The sequence below is a fragment of the Myotis myotis genome, unplaced genomic scaffold (genome assembly GCF_014108235.1).
Source record: "Myotis myotis isolate mMyoMyo1 unplaced genomic scaffold, mMyoMyo1.p scaffold_m19_p_9, whole genome shotgun sequence".
Classification (NCBI taxonomy): Eukaryota; Metazoa; Chordata; class Mammalia; order Chiroptera; family Vespertilionidae; genus Myotis; species Myotis myotis.
The window spans coordinates 4,387,659-4,409,635 of record NW_023416401.1 but is presented as its reverse complement, the minus strand read 5'-3'; the positions used below and the strand labels follow the sequence as shown (position 1 = coordinate 4,409,635).

Genomic DNA, 21,977 nt, shown 5'->3' with positions numbered 1-21,977 from the left:
TAATCACATAGCAGGAAATTTCTTGCATTTTTCCATTTTCCTTTTGAAATGTAATGGATAAAATTTGAATTTTACAATGGCACAAAACCACCGCTGTATGATTGTACACATTAAAGCTGAAAAGCATTTGGACTCATTTTAAAATGCGGAAACGTTCCTGGGGCTGGGGATTGCAGAACTCGGAGAGTGATCTCCTTGGGCTGTCTGTGGGAGGCGCATTTCAAGCCATTCAGACGACAGTCATCCTTCGTTTGGGCCAAGCACAGAAGCAAGAGTTCAGTGTGGATCCCGCATGTCAGAGGATTTCGATGTTAAATTCAGAAGAACCATGGTTTAGTTATTATGAAATCACGCTCTTCCTTGTCTTTTTGGAGCTTGTCTTCTACTAACGGCTACTAACAGATGCTATTATAAGTGCCCAGAGGCTATTATAAGTGCTATTAGAAGTGCCTGAAACGTGCTGAATTTTTATCTCCTAAAGCTCAAGTTTTAGACATGTTACCCTTAAACAAAACACTTGCAGCATGTGGCGGAATTACGATCTTTAGCTCGGGGCACGGCAGAAGTTGCTAAGGAGACACAGTGGGATACAGCATAACATCTCTAGGAGCAGCTTTTAAAATAAAAGTTGTACAGAAAGTGTAGAGTAGAAAACAGAGAAGATCAAGATTCTGTTTAGGTCAATTTATTTTTATTTTATTTTTTTTAAGCCTAGAGCACCTGGTATTCCCAGGCGGTCTCCCATCCAAGTACTAACCAGGCCCGACCCTGCTTAGCTTCCGAGATCAGATGAGATCGGGCGCGTTCAGGGTGCTATGGCCGTAGATTAGGTCAATTTTTTAATGGCCAACAGCAACCGGCTGTTACCAGCAAGGTTAGACCTCGGTGCTTGAGTTTGGCTGAGAAAGAATGCAGAGTCAATACCTCAAATACAAGCAAAGGGTTATTTAGAAAGTCAAAGGGGCCGAAGAAGTGAGCCAGCTGGGCTGCATGGGCTCAGGAGGTAACAGAAAGGCCCTTGGGACTTAGGGGGAGAAAGCAAAGGTCCATACCTTGAGGGAAGAAAGGGGGGAGGGAAGGGAGAGAGAGAGAGAGAGAGAGAGAGAGAGAGAGAGAGAGAGAGAGAGAGAGAAGAAGAAGAAGAAGAAGAAGAAGAAGAAGAAGAAGAAGAAGAAGAAGAAGAAGAGAAGAGAGGAGAGGAGAAAGAGGTCATTCTTCTGAAGGGGTCTCCAAAGATGGAGATCTTCCCGGGAGGACCTCAGTAGAATAACCCTCAGCTTCCCAGGCCTGTCCTTTTAGAGTTGTCCTCTCTGCTGCCTGGGTGACCCGGGATAGGCTGTCACTGTGTGACAGGGCTCCCTCTGATTCCTCTGGCGGCTCTGTCCCTGGCCATGGCTGGTCCCCTCACAGGCCTGCGGGACCAGCGCTCTGCTGAAGCCGAGGCCACTCGCTGCCGTGTCCAGAATCTGGCGCTCAGTTCTCACCTCTCCAGGTTCTGCCCTGACAACCCTGCCTCCTGGTCGCAGTGGAGTCGGCCAGTGTTCTGCCTCCTGTTCCACAGCCCGACAACGCCTTCCGGCTTTCAGCTGGAACAACTGTAAGAACGACCGCGTTTTCTTAGGTGTCTCAGAAATGACACTTTATTGTTGCCTGATGTCCCGTATCTGAAAAGCGTTGATTTGTATTTTCATTTATTTTCCAGTAGTTTGGTTTAGATGAGAGGGTAGATCCAATCCTTATCATTTCATCTCGACGGAAGTGAAACTTTCTTCTCTATATACATTTTAGTATGAGGTTTGATGCATAAGAAGAATATATATAATTTAGGTGTAAATTATAAAGAATAGTATAATGCTAGTGAATCCACCATGCAAACCAAGAAACATATTACCAAAGAGTCACAGCTACCTACCTGTAGTCCCCTAGGTCTTGCCACTATCATGCCTTTGGTATTCCAATTACCTCATTTTTATGTATATTAGTTCCTTGATATTTAAAAGTAGCTTTACCCAATGCATATGTGCTTAATCAACAGAATGTTTAATGTTTTTTTAAGCTGTATAAAAATAAGTGTTCTTCCAATTACTTAGCATTAGGTTCCTAAGTTTCAACCACATTTTTTAGTTGTGATCATCTCCTTTTATAGCTAACTAATATTCTATTTTATGAATGTACAAAGGTTTATTTAACCATTTTCCTCCCAGTGTACATTTGTGAGGTTTTAGTTTATGTTATTTATGAACATTGATTTCCATGAACATTATTGTCTAACAAAACTCTCCCTTTTTTCTTTTCTTTCTTTTTTTTTGGTAAGTAACTTGGTTGCGGTTTCTCCCAAGGGCTGTCTGACTGATGGTAAGACCTTACTGTTGTTAAAAACACATTACAAAAATGTGTAAAAATAAGTTTTTTAACGTAACTTTTTGCTGAATTTCTAGAATTATCAGATTCAGTTCTTGCCTCTCTGGGAAACATCTTTTTTTTTTTTTCCTTTTAAGTTTGAATATTTCTCCTGCTTCATCTGTTTTAATCTATTCTTGAGGAAATGTATCTCATGTAAATAAAATTTTCGTTCTCTGGATTCCGTTACCAGCTTCTCTTCCATTGTTTTCATCTACTTGTCTTTGTATTTCAGGAAAGCACACGTTTACAGCTCAAAGATTTTTTTTTATTCATTGAATAATCTAACTCATACTTATTGAGTTCTTAATATGGATTCTTATATCCTCTGAACTTTACAGCCTCTACAGTAGTTTTTAATTTTTAAGAACTTGTTTTGTTTCTTTACTTATTTGATCTCCTGAAGTTTCTTCTCCTTCCGTTAATAAATATTCTGTTTTATCTGGCCGCCTTCTCAGAGAAGCCACGACTTCTAAGTAGTTTTCTGCCACTGTCTTTTGGATCCTGGACTAAATACAATTCAAATGACAACTCCCTTTTTAAAAATTTTTATTTTTCAATTACAGTTGACATTCAGTATTATTCTATGTTAGTTTCAAGAGCACAGCATAGTGGTGATGTCATATAATTATAACGTGATTCCCCCCAATAATTCAAGTACCCACCTGACACCATACATGGTAATATATCATATGACAGTTCTTTTTCTGTTTTTTAAGGTTCTTTTTCTGAAAATTTTTATAATATAAAAACCAATTTTATTGGTTTCATGAATATATATATATATATATATATATATATAGATAGATATATTACTTTATTCACTTTTAACTAAGAGGAGATTGGTTCTCACTGATAAGAGGATGGTTTTATTGCCCACGTTCTGTCTTCTCACCACCTTAGGGATGGGAAATTATATTCCCAGAGAGATGAATGCAAGCCAGAATTCTAGATTGTCAGCATTCAGCAGCGGGAGTGCTGCTCTGCTCTGGTGTTTTCTCTCCGACCTCCATGGCTGGGTTCGGTTCCCCTTCAAACAATGGGCCCAGCATATTTAGGGACCCGCGATCTTCCTTCTCCCACCACCATGGACACACTGGTCCTCGGGGTTGGCGTCACAGGCACTTCTGAAACCTCCATGTGCAAATATGTCAAATGCTTTTAAATTAATCTAGATAGAATTTATTTCCAATGTTAATGGGATTTTATGAACTTGTGAGTAACGTTAAATTTAATCTCAAAGAACATACACAAGTACATGCAACAATTTTCTTGGAAGAACTGCATTCACTATGAAATAATTCAAAACAGCATGGCTATCCAATGAAGAGGCTAGTTAATCAAAGGGTAGGGAGTCAGTGTTTATAGGTATTGCTTGTGTGGGTCCGGGGGGTTCTGGAATAAAAGAACCATCTTTTCCCAGCTGCCTCATGCAGCATGTTCCGTTTCATTAGAGAGAGCGTTACCTTCAGAGAGAGCCTGCAGCTGACTGCTCCGTTGGCCTGTGCAGAGGTGACTGACGAACGGGCGGAGTTATTCCTCAGGATGTGTCTGAGAGAGTAATCTGTGAACGTCCCCGTCTCTCATGTTGCTCACTGCTCTCTGATCACTACAGGGTTAGACATTTCCCAAGGCTCACGCAGGAAGAACGCCCCCTGTGTGTTTGGCAGCCGCCTAAGCCTCCAGTCTGCTAATCACCTCTTTCCTCTGCTGTTTTCTGTGTCCTCACGACTTCTTATGTTATTTTTCAGCTCCGTTCCCAGAAGGTTTCGGTAAGGTTGGTGAATAATGCAGGTGCTCAGTCTGGCCCCTGAGACCCAAGGTCTGAGATTACTTGTATAAGCAGAAAATTAACTCCCCATCTTGGAGAAGAAAAAGCAGATAAACCTGAAGCTACCAAGTATTAAAGTCATTTTTATTTTAGGAGAAAATATTGTTTCACTCAGAGGCTCTAACTCAATGTTTAAAAGGTGCTATATGTTAAAGGGTTTAATATTTCAAAGGAAGTTAGAAGGTCGCATAAATCAGTGAAAGTCTGTAAAACGTATGGGTTCGGGTGGACTCGGTGACATTCAAATTCCTCTGTCCTTCAGCCCAGACATGAGCACTGGCTGGGTCCTGCCTGCGAGTAGTGAGTGATCCTTGGTGCCCACAGAGGGAGTCAGGTTCTCACAACAGGCATGTCAGCCGCTGAGGCTGAGGCCACGGCCGTGGGAACGGGCACGGAAAGCACCTCCCCACGCATCACACAGTCCTTTGCTTCCCATTGTTTTCTGTCTTTCATCAGAATCATAAAATAAATGCCACGCCGATGTGTTACTCAGAGCAATTCTGCTAAAGCATCGTTTGGAGAAAATGTGTTCCTTCCTGCGCTGAGCCGGTCCTGGTGTGATGCGTCACAGGGAAGGGAAGGCAGGCCAGTCACACAGGCAGAGAAGACTGTGTTCAGGCTGCTGTGACAGGACAGAGATTTTGAACAAAAAGCAGGAAAAACTTGAGCCCTGGCCCATTAGTGAAAACAGCCCGGAGGACGTTAGGGGGCATTGGTCCATATGATCAGGCTCTTTGGCGCTAATTGTCACTTACAAAATTGCTCATCGTTTCTTATCCCTCGGAGAATGGAAGGTGAGGGTGCTGTCCTTTATTTTGAATTTATATTTACTGTTGAAAGTCTTACAGATATGCCCGCCCCCCACACTTTTCCCCATTGACCCCCTCCACCCAGCACCGCCCCTCCCGGGCCTTCACCACACTATTGTCTGTGTCCAGGGGCTATGCATATCTGCATCTAAGTTCCCCCGGTTAAAATCTTCTCCCCTCCACCACTCCTCCCGCCCCCCTCCACTTCCCTCTGAAATGTGTCTCTCTTGGTGATTCCATTGCAAACATAGGGCTCTCGGGTCCCTAAGGAGCACATCCTGGGCTGTAAAACTGGCGAGAAGCTGGGAAACTGTCCACACCTCAGAGGCAGAGGAGGGTTATTGCCAGGGTCCAACCCCAGCAGGTCCAGGGGTTCCCAAAGGCGTAGACGGAGTCGGCAAAGAAGGAAGGACACACAGACAGCGTTCAGTTGATCAGCAGCCTAGCCAGGATCTCCAGCCAGGATCTGGTCTGGATCTCCAGAGAGGTTCTGCTTTTTATTGTCTTGTTACATCCGTATTTATACCAGTTGATTTTAATCCTGTCAATTTCTATTACAAAGGTTAGGGCGTTTCTTATCTCCATTCCAGGGAGTAAAGATTATGTAGCTTAAGCATGATTGTAGTTAAAGTGATTAACTACCCGCCTGGCACTTAGTTAAGGAGTTTCATCCCCTCCCTAACTTCAGGGAAAAATCCCTGCCTGGGGAAACAACCTTTCTCAGAGAGGTGACCTTGGTTAAAACACACAGCCCTAAGGGGAGCAAACATATTAAGAACAGTATGCTATATACACCAGGTCCCTTGAAACATATGCTGTGCAGATGTTTCTATCCTGCAGCGACTGTGTCAAGCAGCAAGGATGGACCGGCTTCCGGCAGGTTATGACTGCAAGCTTCCTAGAGCAAATGCTATAAGCAAAGGAGGTCAGCGGTGTAGAGTCAGGAAGAAAGCTATAGTTTAACCAGCTGAGGGTCATGTGAAGGCCACCTTGGTCAAAAGGGAGGATGAGGTAATATTTAAATTAATCATTTAATTTTTTTTCTGGACCATTTTCTAGAATGTTTTAAATGAGTATAGATTATACTTTTTAAAAAGAAAATTATTAAAATTGTATAAGTAAAAGTATTATAAAATATATACCAATGGTAATAAGATCATCATTGTTGCTGTATCTGTAAATAATGAAGAGTAACAGAGTACTTTAGAGAATATTTAGGAAAGAAACCCCCAATATCTTGATGTTTTCTTTTAAAATATATATTTTATTGATTTTTTACAGAGAGGAAGGGAGAGGGATAGAGAGTTAGAAACATCGATGAGAGAGAAACATTGATCAGCTGCCTTCTGCACACTCCCTACTGGGTATGTGCCTGCAACTAAGGTACATGCCCTTGACCAGAATTGAACCTGGGACCCTTGAGTCCGCAGGCCAATGCTCTATTCATTGAGCCAAACCGGTTAGGGCTTTTACTGTTTTTTTAATACTTTCAGAATATACTAACTCCTCTGGAATGTCCAACTAGCTAACAAATATAATGATTGAATTCCTATATAGAAATAATTGATATATAACCAAAGCATTAAAATTTGGTCAAACTTCATTTCTAATTAAAAAAAAATATTTTTATTGATTTCAGAGAGGAAAGGGGAGGGAAAGGGAGACAGAAACATCAGTGATGAGAGGGAATCATTGATAGGCTGCCTCCTGCAGGCCCCACACAGGGGATTGAGCCTGTAACCAGGATCCAAACCTGGACCTTCTGGTTCATTGGTCAACGTTCAACCATTAAGCCAAGCAGGCCAGGCTCTAATTTTTAATCAGAATGTCTCAATTAGAAACACTTATGAAAACATTGTAATGCAGAATGCCTGAAATGTAAAAATAGTTAAATTCATTAGCATACAATCCTGACATTTACACAAACACCCTTTTTATTTTGTTTTGTTTTAATCTTTGCTTTTATTTGATCACAATTGATAACTATAGTTAGAAAACAAAATAATTGGATAAAATATTTTGGACCTTTAACCTTAATAATAGCATCTAAGGACCACGTGTTAAATTTATGTCATTTGACTATCCATCTTATTAACGTTTAAAATTTTGCTATTACATTAAAGGTTCCCTTTATACAACACGATTAAATGTATCTATAAATTTAAAAAGTGCTCTCACATCAGATGAGAAGATGCTATTTAAGTCCATTCAACCCAAATCGCCTTCTCAATATCAACAGTTTCCGTTTTCGTTCCATACAACTTCTCAACGCAGAGAAGTGAAAGCAAGCTGGGGACGCTCCTGGCAGCTGGGGAGCGCGTGCACGCCCTGCTGGGTTTGTGCCTCTGCGGCCTGCCATCTCTCTGACTCGCGTAGCCTTGTTTTCACACTGCTTCCTCCGGTGACGTTTCATCGCAGTGTGACCCATCGTGTCACTAGGTTATCAGTTTATTGGGATGCTGCCACTTTTGAGGTGGGTTCTCAAGGACAGCTATTGGCCAGCTGGAGTCCTGGCGAAGTGGCCCGTCGGTGGCGGTCCCCATGGATGGCCCTTTTACATAAGACACAATAGATATGCCTAAGCTCTGCTGCGTGAGCGCTGCCTCCTCGGTCATTCTGGCCTCTGAGTCCCAGGATACAAACTCTTTGGAAGATGTTTAAGAATCATTTCTGCCACTATGCATCCTACGATTATGTTTTCTTTGTTGGAGAACCTTGTAGATTCTGGGTAAATGTTAATGGCTAAGTTAGCTTTTACTATTACTTATTCTTTTAATTGGATTGCCTCTTGTTTTTATTTTTAGTAACTCTTGACTCACCTACTTCTAATCAATCTTGTCCTCTTTCTCTAGTTGGATTCTGGTCCTTTTCCTGATTGATGTATTATCATAAACTCAGTAATTAATGTATTGCTGCTCTAATTGAGTGGCAGCATTTGCCATTATAACTTAATAACATGATTAGCCCTATTAAACTGGTAAAATAGTTTGCCTTTTCAAATCGACTTCCTGAACAGGGCTCATTGTCTCTTATCCCAGTGGATCATGGGCCGAGTGTTGGACCTTTTTCCTCCCTATCGTCTCAGGAATGCAAACAGTTCTAAAAGCGCTGGGGAGAGTTTTCCTATAGACTGCAAAGCAAAACTGTTCTGTGAAAACTGTTTGTATCGATACTGCTCTGAGTCTCTTTTCTTTTTTTCATGCCTTTTAAGAACATGCTTAGCCCCTTACGGCTTCTTATTTTGTCCCTTTGTAACTCGCCACCAATTGGCCTGTGGCACAAACCCAGGTCATATTTTAATCAAATCATTCATTGCATTTTTAATAAATGTGTATGTCCTATGTTATTTACTTTAATGATAATGTTTCTCTTTTCTTTACAAACAAAAATTCAAATAGTGATAAAGCCCAACTGAGGTAGGGGCTTCTTTATGTGGTTCACAATCGATTACCCCCCCCCCCCCCCCCCACCCTCCCGGTATGCACCAGGCGATCTATTCCTTAGTCCTGTGGTCGGCAAACCAAAGCTCTCAAGCCACATGCGGCTTTTTGGCCCCTTGACTGTGGCTCTTCCACAAAATACCACGTGTGGGCACACACATACAGTGCGATTGAAACTTCATGGGCCATGCGCACAAGTCAGTATTTTGTGGAAGAGCCCGTATTTTGTGGAAGAGCCACAGTCAAGGGGCCAAAGAGCCGCATGTGGCTGGCAAGCCGCGGTTTGCCGAGCTGCAATTTGCTGACCATTACCTTAGTCCATAGAGCTCTCACTTTACTCTTGGTTCATTATGAATGACTGGTAAACCTCTGTGTGTCCATCGGATGCTGAGAGATGGTTAGAGATGCAAAGAAACGACGGATGTGGTTAGGAAGTGGGAGCTTCAAAACATTGAGAGGCGTTGAACCTAACACTCCCTTCTGCATGGGCAGAGTGGCTGCGAATGGACAGTGATGGAGCCTGACACTCTGGTGGCATTATTGCATGTTCTGGGGATAAAGACAGCACACAACTTTCATTCTCCGTTCATTTTAGGAAACTATTTGTCAGGTGACTTCATAAGCAATTTTCTGTAATCGCCATTAAATTGAGTCAGACAGGCCTCTCTAAGCGAATTGACATAATTAATAGGACTTTATTAACACAGCCAAAATGTTTTCCTTTCAGAAAATCAGACAGAACCTGAGCCCAGCGGTACTTGGCCACTGGCAAAGCGGACCCGCGTCACCCTGCACGTCTCCTGTCACATCACCGTTGGTGTGGGTCCAATGAGTTTCCATAGCAGGTAGGTGTCAGAGGCGGGGACATGAGCGACCGGGGGTAAATGACTGTGACAATTAATAACTTCTATGGAGGCTCAATTTGTTCAGAGCCCTGGGCACAATGGATGATCACAAAAACACACCAGGAAGCAAAGGGTCCATTTGTGCCTCCTGGGGGTTTATAGTCATGGCCAGAAGCAGTCATCTACTGGGCCCAGCAGGGAGAGGGCAGGAGTTACACACAGACCTGTCTAACTGCACAGAGAATGCAGCCAGGCTCAAGGGGAGGAATGGTTTCCACTTGGATAAAGGAGCAATATGTACCCATTTCTAAGGAGCACTGTGACTCACAACTTCTGTGGCATCTTAATCTTTCGTGATTTATAGTTTCTGTTCCTATTCAGTTTAATTCGGCCAACATTTTAAAGTATACGCTGCCATGTGTAACATGCCTTGTTGGGTCTCATTGTTGCCATAATGGTAGAGTTTTAGCTTTATGTTCAAATACTTAATATCCTCTCTTTCCCTATTTATCTGTGTGTCCCTGTCTCCATCTCTCTGTCCTTCTACACTGCTACACACACATAGATAATACAGCCGTTGACGAGAACAAAAAGAAGATGATGATAGTATAGAGAAGGCGAAGTTATGGATAAGAAATTTAATTTCTCTGATAAAAGAAATAAATGTATATTGTGAATCTGTATGTTATTGTTTATAAAACCCCCTCATGTATATGTGAATTACAATGGGGCAGATGTAATCATCCTATATAATAAAAGGGTAATATGCAAATTGACTGAACAGCAGAATGACCGGTCGCTATGACAGCAGAATGACTGGTCGCTATGACCACCAGGGAGCAGAGCTCAATACAGGAGCTGCCCCCTGGTGGTCATTGTGCTCCCACATGGGGAGTGCCACTCAGCTAGAAGCTGGGCTCACAGCTGGCAAGTGTAGAGGCTGTGGCAGGAGCCGCTCCCACCTCTACGGCAGTGCTAAGGATGTCCAATTGCTGGGTTAGCCTTCAGTCAGACATCCCCTGAGGGCTCCCAAACTGCTAAAGGGCACAGGCCGGGCTGAGGGGGTCCCCCCTCCCCCGAGTGCACGAATGTCGTACACCGGGCCTCTAGCACATTTATAAGCAATAAATGATCAGCAGAATAATGAATCAGAAGCTGATCTATTGAAAGCAGAAGAGTACACGGGTATCTAAATGATGGGTAACAGAGATGTGGGCTGTGGACAACGGGTGAGAAGAGAAGGTGTACAGGAGCTGCTTTGCCAGGCTGGCTGGCCCAGAGCGGTGCCAGGCTTCAAGCATCTTATGGAACGTGATTCTTCTAACAGCCCTACGACCTAGCAATTAGGTTCCGATTTTGTAGGTAAAGACACAGCTTTGAGTGATTTGCTTGGCCAGAACCACCTCTGAGATTATAAAGAAGCTTTAACGAGTGAGATGCTATGGTGCCACTGACGGCATCCAGTGGGCAAAGAGTGTGTCTACATAGATTCCTGGAGGAAAAGAGGAAAAGCTACTGTTTGGTGGTGCTAATGGCAGCGGATTAAGCCTGGATGCGGAGGATGACATGAGTGTTAAGCAGAGACCTGCTAGGAAGAAGGGTCTTTGGGGGAAGAGAATGAAAACCATCTGAAGAAACGTGAATGTCTTCTCTTCTCTGTGCTCTCTATGAATTCTCAGCTCTCTCACACTATGGCCAGGTAGCATTGTTGTCTGGCAAGTGGTTGGCCTGATGATATGGTTGACGATCAAAGGGTTATGAAAACTATTGGGGAGAGTGCAGGGGTCAGTCCTGTGCTACTAGCAGTGGAAATAAACAAGGGGTCGTCCTTCGTCCCGGAAATAGGGGAATTGTACCAGGATTCGCACAAGCAAGCAAGCAGAATGCTTCCTCTTTCCATGTTCCTAGATGCCATTTCCTCCTGGCTCAGTGCAGACCGTAGCTCAGCCGTATTTCTTTGAACTCTTGTGTGACTCGATTGGTCCAAAAATGGTGTGTCTAGGAGTTATTTTCAATGACACTAATAGCAAAATAAAGCAAATTGCAGAATGTCCTCGTTCTCAGCCTGATTTATTTGCCAAAAAGCTCCAGATTCAACTCTTTTGATGTAGAGCAGTTGTAAAGTTTCGAGGGTTTCGTGTGGCTTGGAAAAGTGGCTAACATTCAGAACTCTCAATGATCTATCCAGCTCTGTGGAAATAGCCAAAGTCTTCAGTTGTTGCCGTTCGCTCAGCAATTTTAATGCCAGCGGACAGCATGCTTGCCAGGATGTGCATGAGCTGCAATATAGACCAGGTGTCAACCCGAAAGCTTTCCTCATTTTCAGGAATTGGTAAGAGAGTTTATAGTAATCTGAACACACTTGGCTAAACTTTATGTCTTCACTTAGGTCATCTTTAAAGAGTACAAGTTTCCTTGATACTTTAAGACTCTCCGTGAATCTGGGATTAGACTACAAATTGCTTTATTCCCCCAGAGGCGTTAGGAATTCACTGTCAGCAACGCTCCCTCCATGCGCTCTGTGAGGGCTTCTGGCGTCTCCAGGCGTAGAGTTTCCCACTTCTTCACGAATTGGGAGAAGTCAAGCCAGTAGCAGGTGAGGAAAATCACTCTCACTTTTATGAACGTGATTTCTGAGAGATGCACTGACCACAGGACTTTGGCCTGGTAAGTTCCCTGCTCTAGCCTCAGCGCTCAGAACTGCTCAGCGCGGAGGAGCGGTCTGCACATAGTAGGTCTGCAGGTACCAGCACTTGCTGATGAAGTGAAGGCGTCCTTGTGAGTCTCAGGGAGCGGGTCAGGGTGGCCTCAGCGAACAATCCCCGAGGCATTAGCTTCGCTGCAGACTTGGAGGACGGGCATGGAGAGGCCGTCTTAACCACACAGCCCAACAGAGTGTTAAGCTGCGTATGTCAGCAGAAAGAAGTAAAATGCTTTTCTTCGTTTTCTTAGTCATTTTTGCTAATATATCTTAAACTGCTTTAAACTATTATCCTCCAGAAAATCTCTGAACGTGAAAAACATAATTTAAATTTCGAAGTCCTCCCAGAAGGCAAAACTTGGTCTAGGGCTGGGAATACCGAAAAGGGAGGTTTTGACTTGAAGCTAGAGCTCCTCATACAGCGGTTCTCAACCTGTGGGTCGCGAACAATAAAAATACATCCTGCATATCAGATGTTTACATTACGATTCATAACAGTAGCAAAATTACAGTGATGAATAGCAACGAAAATAATTTTATGGTTGGGTCACCACATGAGGAACTGTATTAAAGGGTCACGGCATTAGGAAGGTTGAGAACCACTGGTGAAGAAAAAAAAGATGGAACTAAGACGGATTTCACTGGGGAGCATGTTCCAAAGGATAATTCTAGGATTTCTTTCACCAGGACATTTCCTGATGTTGTGATTCTTTTCCTGGCTTCTTTGCTCACAATTCCTCTTACAGACTGTATTTACCCCAAACATAATTCAGCGATCTGTACACTGCCCCTGCCACTGCAAGCTCTGGGGCAGGAGTACAGTATGTCGCCCCCTTTCCTGGTGTTCGCCGGGGAGCCAGCACCGTGCTGTCCACCAAGTGCCTGCTCATTACCAGGCTGCTGGACAGGCCAAGAGAGGATCTTGTCAGCTGCAGCAATAGGCCGGAGGTGCCTGACCTCCATCACCCAATGTAATCCTGACCACAAGCACATGGCACGCGAGGTGGGACTGGGATCGGAAGGGAGGCCTGTCGGAGTCTACCCCTGCAGAGCTCAAGCCAGTGAAGTGATTATCTGTCAGCATTTCTGATCTCAAGCCCTGCATAAGGCTCTGCTTTTATATGGTAACGCGGGCCTCTTTGATGCTGTGGTTTGACCAAGTCACAGGGAGCGTTTTGAAATCTGTTTTTCTCTCTAAGCCTTTCTTAGGCATCGGGGGAGTAATACATATTTTTTTTCTTTCATATTGGATGTTTGGCTGGAGGAAAACTCATAGATGCAGCATACATAAAAATAGGAATTTTGACTCAAAATTGTTACGAATGCCCAGAGTTGTCACGGTTAAATGTTGTCACCTCTTATAGTTCCTTGAATTAAATACAGCGATGATTTAGCTTGCCATAAGTGAAGGAATGGATTGTTTACAATCTGTTACTTGCTATTTCTTTGTTGTTGTTTTTTTGTGAATTGCCAAGCAACAGAAAGCAATTTAAGTCTCACTTAGTAAATGCTTGAAGAATACTTTTTTTTGAAGAATACTTAATAAAAATACATGCTGTTTTTCTTTTCTTTCCAACCCACATTCATTTTGTATCACTTGTAGAATCTATTAGTTTTCAATTCTAGTAATTATTATGAAAGCACCCTTCTGCGAGAAAATACGGAGAATCACAGACCCGCCGATTTTCTGCCTCGTTTGGTGCTGGTGGAGGTTTTGTTTATCACCTTACCCTCTTTCACGGTGACTCGGCGCCCTCCCTGGCAGCGTACAGAAACTTGTCAGTCTTCATTTCGCAACCGGTCAGGTATGCCATTATGCTAATGAGTTGAGGATTAACACTGGCCGGGAGTGGGTCTGCGCCAGCATCTGGGAAGCCCCTGCTCGTTCACAGAGCTACTGGCCTGACCGCCCAATCCACCAACGTGCCAGAAGCTGCAATGGTTTCCGGGCTCTGAGCTTCCCTGCATTTCCAAAAAAAAAAAAAAAAGGAAAAAAAAAATTGAGCTCCCATTTATTTCAAACCACTTGACTTGACTTTCCTCATAATCTCATTGTAAATGAATAATACCTTATTTATCTTCTCAAATGATTCACATCTGTGTTTGGTTGAGACCCTTCTTCATGACAAAGAAACATTTCCTAGCAGATGTTCTGAACAAAAACCGTGAATTCTTTGAAATGTGTGACACCAGGAGGATACTCGAAAGTGTAGCTCAGATATTTGAGCAAATACCCAAAGAAGAAACATGATAAGCACTTTTAATACTCAATTACTTGATTTACAGAATGTTGGAACAGTAGGAAGGAATGCATCCTATATAATAAAAGCCTAACATGCAAATCAACTGAACTGCAGAGCGACTGGCAGAACGACCGGTCGCTATGATGCACACTGACCACCAGGGGGCAGACGCTCAATGCAGGAGCTGCCCCCAGCCTGCAGGCCCCAGGCCAGCCAAGGTGGGTGAGAGCAGGCTCCCGATTGCCCCGCCAGGCACCCCGCAGAGGAAGGTGACAGGCAGTGGCGGTGGGGGGTGGGGCTGGCGAGTGGGTGGTGCCAGGCCAGCGACCTCCTCCACCCTCCACCTGCATTGCTATTCACGACATCACCTCCTGCATTGTCTGAATTTAGGGACAAATTAGCTTTTCCCCCACACGCTCTTTAGTTGCTCGAGGCATCAGCTGTTTTGTTCTCTGAGCTGGAGTGCAGAAAACGGCGGCCTGTGTATGTCGCAGAGCCGTTTGCCGGGAAGGTCCAGGCACTGAAGGGGTTGGGGCTCTATTTACACATCCAGACCTCTTTCCTAGTGTGTCTCCCGTGTGGCAACATTCAGATGAAGGCGACTCCAAGATGCGAGCTACGGTTTTCTAAACCATCCCCATTGCACCGAACTACAACTCACACTTCCTTTTCTGCAGAGCGGATGAGGTTGGCAGCCCCTTAGAGAACTTCCCTGCGGGAAGAATAGATAAAAACATATCCCGGGATGGAAGCTGTGAGGTTCCTCCCCGTGTGCTAGTCTCGGTGAAACTGTTGAGCTCGTCTGTCCTAACATGCACTTTATAAAAGCATCTAAAAATGGCTTGGACTTCACTGAAGTCTGGGTCAGGAGAAAAGGGGCTCAGGTCACTTGCCCAAGCCCCCAGGTGGGCTGCCACGTGCCCAAGCAGCCACCTGCACCGGGATGGGCGTCGCTGCGGACAGAAGGTGGCGCTGTTGGCCAGGAACCAGCCTTCGCCTGGGCTTCCAGTCAAACTCACCATCAAGTGATCACAGTCATTCTTTAGGGAAAGAAATTGAAGCCCAGGCCAGTGGGCCTTCTCCCGGCATGGCACTGCAGCGGCTTCAGGCCGAAAGTCGGCCCGAAGAATGCTCTGACCGTCTTTGTCTCACTCTTTTAGGTAAATCTTGAAGCTCTGTGGGAAAAAAAAGAGTTAAAAAAATACCGTGTCTGTTTCCCTCTGTTATCCGCAGTGACAGGAGACCTGCAGGGGCCCGGACGGCGCCCTGGTCGCAAGCAGAAGACACGCAGTGACCACTAACACGACGCTGTTGCATTTGAATGTCAGTGTTTTCCGAGCACAAGTTATTGAAGAACGTTTCCCGGCTCCGGGTGGCTCACCGGATGGACACATCCTGGGCCTGGTGCTCCAGCGGCTTGGGGCCCTGTATGTCCCCAAAGTGTGGCGTCTCCCACGAGGCCCCTGGCCGGGTTTGAGGAGGGGTGAGGGGCACCAGGACCCGGCCCAGGCCCGGGCCCTCGGGAAGGACAGGGAAGGGCAGGAAAGCTGGAGTCAGGTCACTGACATCTTCTGCACCATCCTGCAAATCGGTCCGTATGGCAAAGCTGTTTTGTAGTTTAAGATAAGGGTTGGCGCTAAAAGTCAAATCCAGGGAACCATGAGCTGATAAAGTTCAGGCAGCGAGAGCAGCAGGAGAGCAGGGCGGTGTTGTAGAGTCACTGAGGCCCAGATGCCTGCTGCTAACCTATCAGCTAACACCAACGTGGGAGGACTGTGTTAGCCTGGGAAAATTAACCCTCAGCCTCACCCTCAGCCTCACCCTCACCCTGTTTGTTTAGGGTTAATTCTGTATATGTTTTGTGATAGATGGTGACATCTTTTGGAGGAGAGCTGATTCAAGCAGAGAATCTTAACGAGCAAAAATTATAAACTCGAGTCTTTGCCCTGAACTTGAGAATAGTGTTCTCCTTTTACAGAAATCCCCAGTATTTCTTCATGGGTTGTAGAGGATTTGTGTCTCATTCTGGTGGGAATAACCAGCATAGAGACCTGCGGTTCGAAACAGACTCTGACACCAGATTGTCTGTCTTTTAAATCAGGGCCCACCGTTTGCTGGTTTCTTTCCTATGCCTCAGTTTCTCATTTGTGAACAATGAAAGTACCAGCACCCTAGCCAGTTTGGCTCAGTGGATAGAGCGTCGGCCTGTGGACTGAAGGGTCCCAGGTTCGATTCCGGTCAAGGGCACATGCCCGGGTTTGCAGGCTCGATCCCAGTTGGGGGTGTGCAGAAGGCAGCTGACCAATGATTCTCTCTCATCGTTGATGTTTCTATCTCTCTCTCCCTCTCACCTTCCTCTCTGAAATCAATAAAAATATATATTTTTTAAAAAAGTACCCGACTCATGGGGTTGTATATAGCCAATCAGCTTACATAGGGGAAGCGTGAGGAAAATGACCTGTTCATAGTCAGTGTGCAGAACTTGCTACTACTCTTCCTGTTCCCGGGGAGGGCTGTGACCGGATGCACACGGAGGAAGCTGTACCGGCAAGGATGCTTTCATTCCGATGGTGCCCACTCTCCAGGCCCTTTTGGGAATATGCCCTGGACTTCCGTCATCGCAGGTATCAGGAGGGGTGAGTATGTCAGTGAGGGTAACCGTCTGCCACTTAACAGCAGGCACAATCAGCCTGTGTGCCTAACTAGGTCTGCCAGTGACTTTCCAAGCAGAAACATTTTTAGAAAGAAAATGATAGATGTCTGGCTGTGCTGGGATCTTCAGACACCCACGTGGACGTGCGTATGAGATCTTAAACACTGAGACAAAAGCAAAAACAAGGCGTGTGTTTGGAGATGCTCTGAATAGTGAAGATCCTTCCCAGTGAGTTGTCGAATCTGATATTTTCCCAACAGAATCCCATGGGGTGACTGTTTTCTCCACATCGTGTCTCCAGAGAGGATCCTCGTAGGTTTACGTACTTGGCTTTTGTCTATTTCTGACACCATGTTTTGGTGCATTTGTATTTGAGGTAGGCTTTGTTTTTTTCTTTAGTTATTTAAAACGTATAATTCCTTCAAATACTTCCCAATTTTAGAAATTTTATTTTTATAGGAAAGGAAAAAAGTATGTTTATGCTAGATTATATCATTTAAGGGAACAAGGAGCTCCATAGAGAATAATATTTGTATATGCTATCTATTGATAATCCCAGACTTGATTTCTATGACTCCTCAAATCCTCTGGGTTGGGCAACTTGCCTTCACTATGTGTTGCCATAATACTCCCCTCTGTTTCTTGTCTTGAGGAGAACAGCATTGCTATGGACTAAGTGCATCTCCAGCTTTATCACCATCTCTCTGTGTGAGTAAAGCCTGAATGTAGTTCACCTCTGTGTGCATAAAATTTAGCAAGGTGTCTATCGTAGGTACTCAATTGTATTTCTTGAATGAATGAATGAATGAATGAATGAAATGAGTGTTAAAAGGTGATCAAGTGTGAGTTTGTGTGTGTGTGTGTGTGTGTGTGTGTGTGTGTGTGTGGAGAGGGAGAGAGAGAGAGGGGGGAGAGAGAGAGAGAGAGAGAGAGAGAGAGAGAGAGAGAGGACTGGAATTGGAGGCTAAAGATTGCCGTGTGAGCTCTAAAGGAAAGGTGGACATACACTGGCTTGTCTGATTTGCCTCAAGAGTTTCATCAAGGGATGTGGGTCCAAAACCCTCTGGATTTCTGGTGCTTCAGTAAGTGTAGAGGCGCGGTGGGAAATTTCAGTTTTTCTGAGGAAAGCACCGATACTTGCCATTTGTTGAGAGCTAGGAGAACAATTAGCTCAAGGTGGTTCACAGACTCAGCATTAGAACATACCACATTCTTTTCAAGCATATCTTTGAAAAAAAATTTTTTTTTGGACAATTATTTCCATAAAAGCAAGTGCAAAGTGAAAATGTTTGGTTGATCTGATTCCAAAATTTCAGAGTTTCTGCAGTCTCCAACAACAACACACATCTCTTCAGGGAAAAAAAAAATCAGTTATTTAAGAAGGAAATAACACATTTTCCTTTCAATTTATGTGTGGATATCATTTCAAATGCCTGCTAAGTTGTTAGCACATAAATACTTAATAAATGGAACCATTAGGCATTTCTTTTAGCCTCAAGACACTGTTAAGAAATTACAAAAATACTAAGGACGTTGTGAGCTGAGAAAGTTTGGTGATTTCTGCTCAGGGTAATAAACAGAAAACTAGAAAGAGGGCCTCCTATGGGAAGAGTTCGTTTTTGGAAGGTGGGATGCTGCCAGTGTTACGGTTTGATTCCTGAATATTGGTCTACAATCAAAGGTCAGGACAGATAATTACATAGAGACCTTCAAGTCTAGGTGAAAATTTTAATTATATTATTGTTTAATAGAGTTATTGCTACATGAGGTTTGGTTTTATTTCTTCCCAGACCAGAAAGTCTTCCCAATTAAATATTTTAAAATCACCAATGGATCAAATAGTACAGACAGGCAAATTAATTTCTAAACTTTCCTTTAAAAATATATGGTAATACTTCATTTTATCCCTCTTTCTAATACTGCTGCCAAATTCAAAGCAATGATTGGCAGTATTTTTTTTACTGAGTCTTATCTGTAGTTGTGTTAGCCTTTTTTAAGCCCTAGATCAAATAAAATAAATAAATAAATGTAGAAGTATCGCATGTTAGTGTGACGTTGGGCAGCAGTCAACATGAGCCTTTGTTTTTTTCTTAGTTTACACAACTAATTAACAGTCTAACTTGATTTTTCCCCTCCCTTAACTCATTTTAAGGAAAGATCATAATTCAAGAGACTTTGGGAGAAGTGTAATTCCCGATTTCAGGTTCCTATTTTAATAAAAATGCTGTTGAGTAACTTCCATTTTAACAAAAGCTTTCAGCTGCCTCTCTAGAAGCACCATCAACGTGCAGCAGATGTCTTCGCTATTGGCTGCTTGCTGTAGACACAGGAGATATTAGTCTCGTGATTTTCTCCATTTAGAAAGAAGCAGCACATGCAGGAGTCCGTCTGAAGGCAGGATTTCCCCTGATGAATATCGCATCTCTCTTCTCGAGCACCGCCACGCGCTTTTGTTCTTTACTTGCCACTGATGCTTATGATAAAAAATTAAATTACTGCTCATCCTTCCCATCTGGTCTCCTCAGAGGATCTCCGCGGAAGAACAAACACTGGGAAGAGGGTGCGGGAGGTTTAGTGTTACACACAGCCCTGCTCTATTATTCATGGCAATGCATTTTTAATGTCCGAGAAAGAAGAGGGAAATATATGTTAATTTCTAGGGCGAGACAGGCGGTGATTGAGAGAATGATAGATTCAGGGACTGGAGACGTGTGCGTGATAATAAAATAAATCATCTCTCTTCCAAATCCTGAATTTTTCCTTGGGAAGAAAATTTACTAGGGTTTCTGGGTGAAAAATCTCAAGTCATAATCTCCAATGGCTAATGCGCCCCAGACGCTTCATATTTTCAGTTGAGAAAAAGTTTACTGGAGCAAGATTATTAAAAACAAAACCAACACAAACAAAACAAAACAAAACAAAACAAAACAAAACAAAACAAAACAAAACAGAAAAGGAAGGTCTGGCTGTCAATATAACTGATAGGATTTTGTTATTTCCTTTATGAGATCCCAGCTCACAGCTCGCCAATTTATTCTACATTTCTCAACAAAATTTGCTCTCTTGTTGTTCACACATAAGCCAATTATTTTTCCTAAATAGGTGAAAAGATTTATGGGAGCAATCTTTTAACTCTTAAAACCTGATACTGTTTTTACAAGAACAGAGAATGAATACCGTGTCTTATTTTGTCTATGAATTGTCAAGGCTAATGGTTTTCTTTGTATCCTATTCTCTTGGAATTCAACAATTTATCTTCAATCCAAAAGAATTACAGCATCTGGTAAGGAATCGATTTACAAACTTCTCACAATGTAAGAGAACAGATTACAATTTATGGGCCCTTCTCTTCAAGCTCCCATAAGATTCTCTGCTCCTGATAAAGGGATGGGCAATGTTGTCTGATGTAAACAAAAGATAGTGAGGGCGCAGGAGTTCTAGACATTTTCTCAGATTCTCCAACCCTACGTTAAATCTGTTGTCACCAGAAAACACACATTTTGCATTTAGGGAGAATGAACGTGTGAACAAAACAACAACAAAAACCCTGTTATGTGGAGGGTTGTCTATTCTTTGTTGTCTGCCAAATACCAAGTAGTAATTCCGTCAGTGGTTAAAAAAAGAGAGAGGGTACTTTCCATTTTCTTTTGTTGAGGATAGACGAGCAAAAGGGGTGGGGGAAGCTATACATTTAGAAAAACATATATGGAGTATGAACTGTGTTTTCAAAATATTTAATTTTATAACCTCAGAACCAAAAACAATATGCTCTAGCCCTGGCCGGGTTGGTTCAGTGGATAGAGCATCAGCCTGCGGACCGAAGGGTCGCTGGTTTGAGTTTGGTCAAGGGCACGTACTGCAGTTGCAGGCTCCTCTCCATCCTGGGCCCTGGTCAGGGCATGTGCAGGAGGAAACCAATCGATGTGGCTTTCTCACATCGATATTTCTCTCTGTCTTTCCCTCTCTTCCACTCTCTCTAAAAACCAAATGAAAAGTATCCTCGGGTGAGAATTTAAAAAATGACAACAAAGCCTCCCCCCGCCCCCATACACTCTATTATATACTCTTAATCTCAATGTAGAGCATCTTATATAATTCAAATTTTTCATGCAATCACTCTGTGTTAACACTTCTTTTTCTCAGTTCTTTCATATACACTAATGTAAAACTGGAAATACCTACTGTTTAGGGAAAATATAAATTTATTCCAGTGCTTTAACAATATATGCCTACTTTTAGAGCATTACCTCGATTGTATTCTAGACATGTAGTGGTCTTATTTTTACTCTCCCCATTTCATAATGACTATCACCATAGCAACTGGGCAGATTTTACCAAAATGAAAAGACATTCATTATATGTAGCTACCTACAGTGAATCATGATAAACAAGATACACACCAATACTGGATAAATGATCATGAAATTCAAATTATCAGTCACAATCAAAGACTAACAAAACCAATCACCCCAAAACATGTTGTTTTGTCTCATTCACTTGCACTTCTTCATTTTCTTCTGTCCTATTGCCAAGGCACCTCGATCCTTTATTAGTTTAAATGACAGAAACCTGGGATTCTAGGAGCAATGTTTCTATTAAAAAAACATTGCTCCTGTTTTCTAAATCCGTACAAATTAGGTTTGATAGGGAGGTGTGCTTTCTATAGAAGAGAAGTAGTTAATGGGCCATAGGCCACTGGCATTTACTTAGTGCGGTCCCTATTCCTGTGTCTCAGAGGGTAGTGTTGACGTGAGCATGAAATATGTGCGCTGGAAGGCAGGGCGATGTCTTGTCCCGGACACTCGGGAACCTGCCATTTTCTCGTAACCTTCCCTATAATCTGAAGTCCTTGACTTAAAAATCCTGAAGCTCATTGTTTTTATCTTTAAAGTGGAGTTTCTTCAACAAGGAATTAAAGGAATTGTGTATATCTTTAAGCACAATGTCTGATACGTGAACATTGCCCCAAAATGTTAACTGTGATAATGAGGGTGCCAATAGTGGAATAATAATACTTTCCCTATCAGTGACTCTTCTCCTTTTCCACCTCAAACT

General features: G+C 43.2%; 1 non-coding gene across 1 annotated transcript; it reads right to left on the bottom strand.

Moving 5' to 3' along the window:
• Positions 1–708: 708 nt before the first annotated feature.
• LOC118663848 lies at positions 709–827 on the bottom strand. The gene has a single exon (XR_004970157.1). It is a non-coding gene; the product is annotated as a 5S ribosomal RNA (ribosomal RNA).
• Positions 828–21,977: the final 21,150 nt, after the last annotated feature.